Here is an 8,122-nt window from a genome sequence, read left to right on the forward strand (position 1 = left end):
ACGCCCATTGAAAACTGCTCCTACAAATTCAGTACAGCCGTGAGAGAGATACAACAAATAATGACCTAGGCCAGTTATAGGCAACCTGATACATATATGACGGCCTCTAACCTTCAGAAGGGATGCACAATACTTTTATTCTTAGAAGTTCCAATTGTAAAGCGCAACGGACGAAACTGTTAATAAATAATAAGTTAAATGAACCCATTTAGAGCAATGAAAGTGACATCTATCTGTAATACCATATCAGCAGGCCTTCTAAACTATTTTTAAAGGCTATAACAAACAAATATGACTTATGGGTCTATTTACTAAGCCTTGGGTGGAGATAAAGAGGCTGGAGATAAAGTACCAGACAATCAGCTCCTAACTGTCATTTTTCAAACTCACTCTGAGACATGGCAGTTAGGAGCTGGTTGGCTGGTACTTTATCTCCATCCACTTTATCTCCATTCAAGGCTTAGTAAATAGACCACTAAAAGTAATAAGGTGTTAGGGGCCGCAAGTGAGTACTTGGAGGGCTGCATGTGGCCCTAGGGCCACCCGTTGCCCATCAGTGACTTCCGGTCTCCACCTCCCCTCTTCCCTATCCGGCAATTCTGAAATCTAGACTAGGGACTTTAAAACTGACACCTTAATTGGAAAAGTCCGCAGCGAGGCACGGCTGCTCCGCCTCCTCATAAAAGGAGTTTTAATAGTGCAATGACAATTACATGTCTGCATCAGAGGGGTCACGGCCACACCTCTGGGCAGGGCCGTCTTAACAGCAGTGTAGGCCCCTGGGCACAGCAATGCACTGGGCCCCCTACCCATCCTCCAGGGCAGGCATTCCCAACCACTGTCCTCAAGGCACACTAACAGTGCAGGTTTTAGTGATATCCAGGTTTCAGCACAGGTGACTTAATTAGTAGCTCAGTTATTTTGATTTAACCATCTGTGCTGAAGCCTGGATATCAATAAAACCTGCGGTTGGGAATGCCTGCTCCAGGGGTAGGGGGTGCTATCAGTGGCAGCTTTGATGTCCTGCGGGCGGTAGGGGGCGTTCTATCTTCCGCTCAGCATGTAGGACCTGGAGCAGTAATTTCTGATAATTACTCCTTTACTGCACAGATGGGGCTAAACTGTAGAAGTGGGCATTGGGCTGAATGAAGGGGCCCTGGTACATGACTTCCAGGGTGTTAGGGGGTATTTAATACGTAGGGGAGGGGTGGATAGTGGAGTGGGCTTAATATTTATAATTTTCCGGTGGGAGGGCAGCTTACTTGACTGCAGATATCTCATGTTCCTGAAAATATATTTCTTAGCTTTGAATGGGATAAAAAACTAGAGAGTCTCACCTTTCAGGAGGTGCTGGGGACTTGGGGATGAGAGTTCAGGAGCCAGAGCAATTCACCAACGAACATATAAAACTGCATATTAGGCGTGTGGAGCTGGAGCAGGGACCAGCTGCTGGAAGGCTGATATCTCTGGTTCTGGGCATAGTGCAGACAAGCTGCTAGTGTCCACCAAAAGGGGAGAGTCCCAGATTTTGGACTATACCCTCAGATAAACTCTAAGTCAGACAGAACCCGAGATATCTATCTGGGAAGAGCAATTAACAGGCTTGGATGGGGACCCCTGCTTTCAAGTCGGATATCTCCAGTTCCCCAGGGCCAATTTTCAAAAACCTGGTACCCCTGGACAAAGGGGAACCTCAGCTATCAGCCTAGGGCCCTTGCACTCCTGGGGCCCTTGGGCAAGAGCCCATTGAGCCCATATGAAAAGAAGGCCCTGCCTCTGGGGTCGATTTGTTGGGCCATCAACCCCCCTTCACCTCTTCCTAAAATGCTTTTGATTAGAAAAAAATACACGGTGGGCACCTGCTTTTGCTGCACCAGTTCACTATAGACATGACTCACAACTTCACACAAGTTAGGACAAACATGCCCCCTCAAATACTGATGGCCCCGGGGCATGGCAGTAATTTGCCCTCCACCCCCAAAAATAAATAAATAAATAAATACACATTAAAGGTTAAAACTAAAAAAAGTTAAAGATAGATGGAAGACAGGAGACTTGGGTGAGGGAGAAATATGGAGGAGAGAGAGATAGGGGTGACGGAAAGAGATAAAGGGGAGGACAGAGACATGGAAGAGAGAGGTAGGAGAGAGGGGTGAGGGAGAGAGAGGGGTGGCATGCAATCCTATATAACCCTCCAATAAGATGTGTGGTGCCAGACAGATATAGTTGTGGCTATGGTTTATATAACACCACCATATTGTAAAGCGTTGGATAGAGAATAATCATTCATATCAGTCTCTACTCCGTGGGCAGTGGCGGCACCTGGGTCGGTGACACCCGGTGCGTCCAAGAGATCCCCAGCGAGCACCGAAGACTTTATGTAAAGGGCGTGGCTTCACTGGAACCCCAGCGACATCACTAAAGGGGCGTGGCTTCACTGGAGACTCTTTCAGCACTGCCAGCTCTTTTTCAGTGACAGGAGCCGAGTGCTGCAATCAGGGGCGTTTTAAGAGAGGAGGAGGCCCGTGTTCAGCCTCCTCCGTCGGGCCCCCTCCTCTCTGCCCGGAGCGCCGTAGAGTCTGAGCACTAGAGGGCTCAGACTCTACTGCGCATGCGCAGATCTCCGGGAAAATGGCGCGCGGCCATTTTCCCTGAGATCTCTCTACTGCGCATGCGCAGAATGCCGTGAAAATGGCCGCTGGGACATTTTCACTGTGTTCTAGCGGCGCTACGGATGCCGGCGCTGGACTTCGGAGGGGTAAGTATTTTACAAATGGGTGCAGTGTGTGCGGTGGGGGCCCCCTCTGGACTCAGGGGCCCGTGTGCACTGCACCCATTATAGAAACGCCAGTGGCTACAATTTAATGTCACACTGTAGGACCAAGCTCCTGTCACTGCCGAGGAGTCAGCATTTTGTGTCACCCCCTGCACCCCCCTTGTGGCGCCATTGTCCTGGATAATGGGGGAAACGTGGGCATGTGAAACTATGTGCTGAGGAGGGGACATTATTAACCATGCAGCGTTGTCCCAGGCCTTTACAGGGCCCCTTAAACAAGCTTAGGCCTGGAGTAAATAGGGTCGCTCCAGGCCCGTACCTCCACACAAGTGCTCACAGACACACAATGGGTGACATCAAACCCATGAAATGCTAATCATTATGTCCTCATACTGCTCTATGAAACGGACTGCACTTGCTTTGTTGTGCTGCCTGCTGCCCCAAACAGGAGGTAATTTGTGAGGCGCAAAACATCCACTCTACAGCGCAAACACAACTTTGGATCCGATAGATTGAGCTGCATTTTTCACAGTCGGGAGAGCCGGGTGACAGCATTCCTAGCCAATTATGGGGGTAATTCAGATCTGATTGCTGCTGTGCGTTTTCGCACAGCGGGCGATCAGATCTGAACTGCGCATGCATCTGAGACCTCTGCAACAGGGATCGGCGCCCTGCAACGGGATTGTGCGAAGGATCCATTCGTACGGGCGTTCGCAAGGAGATTGACAGGAAGAGGGCTTTTGTGGGTGTCAAATGACAGTTTCCAGGAAGTGTCCGGAAAAACACAGGCGTTTCCAAGCTTTTGAAGGGAGGATGTCTAACGTCAAATTCGGTCCCGATCAGCAGGACACAATGGCAGTGGCTGAGTAAGTCCTGGGCTGCGCAGAGACTGCACAAAATCAGTTTGTGCAGCTCTGCTACACATCCGAACGCACTTGCACAGCAATTTTACCCTCTCCCTGTAGGCGGCGACTATCTGATTGCAGGGCAGCAAAAAACGAAGCCAAGCGAACAGATCTGAATTAGGCCCTATGTAATATGCATTCTGAAATGCCTCATTTTTTTCTGAGCTAATACCAATAATTAAAATTGTGAAGAGAGATTATTTTAATGAGGGAAATTCTTGGGGAGGGCACACACCACAAAAATAATGAATTCTGCACCAGCTCTGTGCTGGTGGAAACCAAGGGTGCCTATATAGCAATGTTTTTTCCATAAAATAATCATGTCGAGATTGCAGTATCGGCCACTTGTGCCACGATGGCTGTTCATGTGGGTGAGACCAGGGATGCCGAGGGGGGTGTAGCGGTTACTTGATGGAAGGGCCCAGGTCCGCTGCCTTCCCCCATAATTCTTATACATCAGAGCAGTCTATCTCCCCATCCCAGCACATGCTGCTGTTGCGGAAGGCCAAGGAAGGCTTCTGCTCCTGAGCACCAGCAGTCTCTTCTGCCTGCATGATGTGCTTCTGCTCAGATGCTTTGGATCATCCTAGATATTCCAGAGGGGAGATGTAAAAGGTAGACAAGTATGCACTGGGATGTAGCATCCGATTCCAGTGCCCAGACCATTTAAACATGGAGTGGAGTAGCCAGCAGCATTTTTAGGTTAAGATTCAGCCCGATGCAAGAAGTTAGCGTGGAGATGACACTGTGACAATCAAGACACTGACTAAGGGGTAAATTTACTAAGGTGGGAGTTTTTTTAGAAGTGGAGATGTTGCACTTGTGGTGGTGGTTGGGCGTAATAATAATTTTAATAATATATAAAATATTTTTCTTTACAAGTGCACTACAAGTCCCAGCAAGTCCTGTCATGCCCAGTTTTAATGGTTGTCGGTGCATGATGGCACAATGGCATCCAGGGACCACTGAAACCTGCAATGCTGCTGTAAAATGATGACAGTATACCCACACTGCATTGTAGTCATTTATTCAACAGTCACCCCAACTTCCCTCATTTTCCTCTGTATTACTCTCCTACATCCTCGGGGATGGTCCCTTTTCAGTCAGCTTAGGCATACACATACTTGGAAAAACAATAGCACATATACTGTAGATGACAGATGACTTGTCTATGACGGACACTGTTGGGAATGAGAGGTTATCGGAGCGCTCCCATGCATTTCTATGCCAGAAATTCATTGTTAATGTTATGCCACCTAGGAATGTCACATTACATTTTATGCCCCATGGTAGTGCGCTAATTCATATTATGTCCTAGTTCACATTATGCCACACAGTGACCCCACTTCACACTATGCCACACGGTGACCCCACTTCACATTATGCTACACAGTGTCTCCAGTTCACATTATGCAACCCATTGCCTCCAGTTCACATTATGCCACACAGTGCCTCCAGTTCACATTATGCCACACAATGCCTCCAGTTCATATTATGCCATATTGTAGTGCCCCAGCTCATATTGTGCCACACTTTAGTGCACTCAGTTCATATTATGCCAAATTGTAGTGTCCCTTGTTCACATCATGTCACATTGTAGTGTCCTCAGCTCATATTAAGTCACATGGTAGTGACCCCAGTTCACATTATGCCACATTGTAATGTCCCCAGCTCATATTAAGCCACATTGTAATGTCCCCAGTTCATATTGTGCCACATTGTAGTGTCCCCAGTTCATATTATGCCACATTATAGTGCCCATAGTTCACATTATGCCACGCCGTGACCACAGATAAAAATATAAAAATATTAAACTTCGCAAACCCAACATCGTGGGACTAAAATGAGTGTCAAATACAAGAATTTAAAAATGAAATACATATATTCACCAATGTAATTCACATGATTTCCACTGCATTATTGTGTTCAATTATAGGGACAGGTCATTGACATTTTAAAGTGTCAATCATCTAATTCTGATTCCTGGCTTGATTTACTCTAATTAAGCAAAATACTCCCACAAAGGATGTAGTCAAATGGTTGATAATGACAATGTCGACATCACAATGTCTACAGACAATGTGTCAACATACTCAGACTATCAACAGGTGAAATGTTGAAATTGTCAGAGTGTCAACATTAGGCTTAGGTTGTGGGGGGAGGTTAGGGTTAGGCTGAAGGGGTACATTAGGGTTAGGTTGTAGGGTGGGATGAAATACATATATTCACCAATGTAATTCACATGATTTCCACTGCATTATTGTGTTCAATTATAGGGACAGGTCATTGACATTTTAAAGTGTCAATCATCTAATTCTGATTCCTGGCTTGATTTACTCTAATTAAGCAAAATACTCCCACAAAGGATGTAGTCAAATGGTTGATAATGACAATGTCGACATCACAATGTCTACAGACAATGTGTCAACATACTCAGACTATCAACAGGTGAAATGTTGAAATTGTCAGAGTGTCAACATTAGGCTTAGGTTGTGGGGGGAGGTTAGGGTTAGGCTATAGGGGGTAGGTTAGGGTTAGACATTAGAGGGAGGGATAGGGGGAAATATGTACCAGAAGCTGGGGAAACGGAGGCCTGACCCGAAAGGGTCTGCCAGGACCCCGGAAGCCGCACTGGAGCTAGTGCAACTGCCAGGAGCAGGTAAGTCACTGCTGGGCCCCCAGGGACTATATGTTGACATTCTTACATGTGGACATTTCAACACTGTCTAATTGATGAATGACGAAGATCTCTTGACATATAATACCACACCGGTCTCAAATTAAAATATTTATTAATAAAAGCATGAGCATGTAAACATATAACATGTACGGGTACTTGGATCAAATAATAGTGACTTTTGAATTTCAAGCCGGGCAAAATCAAGCTTAGGGGAATTTAGTTTCCCATTAAACCTTTGGATCCACCTCTGTCAATCTGGACGTTTCTACAATTAAGCACATGTAATTACATGTAGTAAAGTTAGTCCAGTTTTTATATTTTAATATATCAACTTTGTAAATTATTGGTATATCAGAGGGTGTTGTCATTACACCTGGTCTCACTTATTACATGTTATATGTTTATATGCTCATGCTTTTATTAATAAATATTTTAAATTGAGACCGGTGTGGATATATTCAATTGGTTCTATAGCGCGAGCCCTTACAAATATAATCTTGGTTCTTTCTTTTGAAGCCAACATAGACAGGCTTCTGGGGTCAGACGAAATAGAACCATTTATATATAAAAATATAAATTTATATGGTCACAAGGTGACAGGTTTCAGAAAACGCTATTTATTTATATTAGTTTGCGCCGTCAGGTATTTATTCTTTTGAGTTTATATAATACCACACCCCTGTTTTAAATACACTAAAGATTTTTTTTTTCTGTATGGAAAAATGTAATTGACCGCTACACCCACCCCCTGGCGACGCTCAGGCCATCATAACTAATAGCCCCAGGGGGCAGGAGGAAGTGTCACTTTGATTCTGCTCACTGGCCTTACAGAGAGGTGAGTATGGAAGAAATGGGCGCAGCGTGTGCTGTGTTGGCCCCCCTGGACCCATTATAAATACACCACTGAGGGGGAAAGACATAGCGTCTCTTCCCACAAAGTTTGGGAGCCATGAGACAGAGCAGGGCACTGTCTGCAGCCGAGGATAGGGATAACTGGTACCACCCCCAGGCCATCCCACCCTGAGCAACACCCTTCCTTACAGACATTACAATTGATATTGCCATGAAATACGGAGGCTAAGCCAAGGGCTAAGTACATTTCCCTGCATCACTTTTATTGTGTTACACACGTAAAAAAATCATAAAGGTATAATGGAAGTATTGTATATGTCAGGGGTGGGCAACATGCGGCCCACGGGCCAGATGCAGCCCGTAAACCGATCCTGCCTGGCCCGCTGTCCCTCACCAGTGCACAATGACAAGCGGCCCGACTGGCTGAGCCGCTTGTCATTGAGCTACAGCAGCTCTAAGACGCGGCGCCGCTGAGGAAAGACCGATCACGTCACAGGGACTGCTGACCGGGATTTCCTTTCCGACGTCAGGCACTGGGCGGTGCGGGGGCAGAGTGTAGATCTGTGCAGCGGGCAGCTGGAGGCCCGGCTGTCTCCTGCTCCCTGCCTAACCACCTCGGCTGGCTCCACCTCCTGCAGTTGGAGCATCATGGAGGAACAGCGGCAGCATCCCCCGCACCCTCCCTCCTCCAGGGAGGAGGAAGCAGACCTTGGCCTCCCAGTCACATTTCCGGCCCCACACCCAAAATTACTGCTCCATGGGATGCACAGCACTTGTTGAGTGACCAGCCTGGATCCCCCTGGCCTGTACCTGGGTCCCGCATCTAACGCCCTGCAGCTCAGTGGATTTGTGCAGAGAGAGGTGAGCACCCTGGGAGCCCTGTACCCACCTACCCCCACCCCCCCGTGT

This window comes from Pseudophryne corroboree, chromosome 1 (genome assembly GCF_028390025.1).
Source record: "Pseudophryne corroboree isolate aPseCor3 chromosome 1, aPseCor3.hap2, whole genome shotgun sequence".
In the NCBI taxonomy this organism is placed as follows: domain Eukaryota; kingdom Metazoa; phylum Chordata; class Amphibia; order Anura; family Myobatrachidae; genus Pseudophryne; species Pseudophryne corroboree.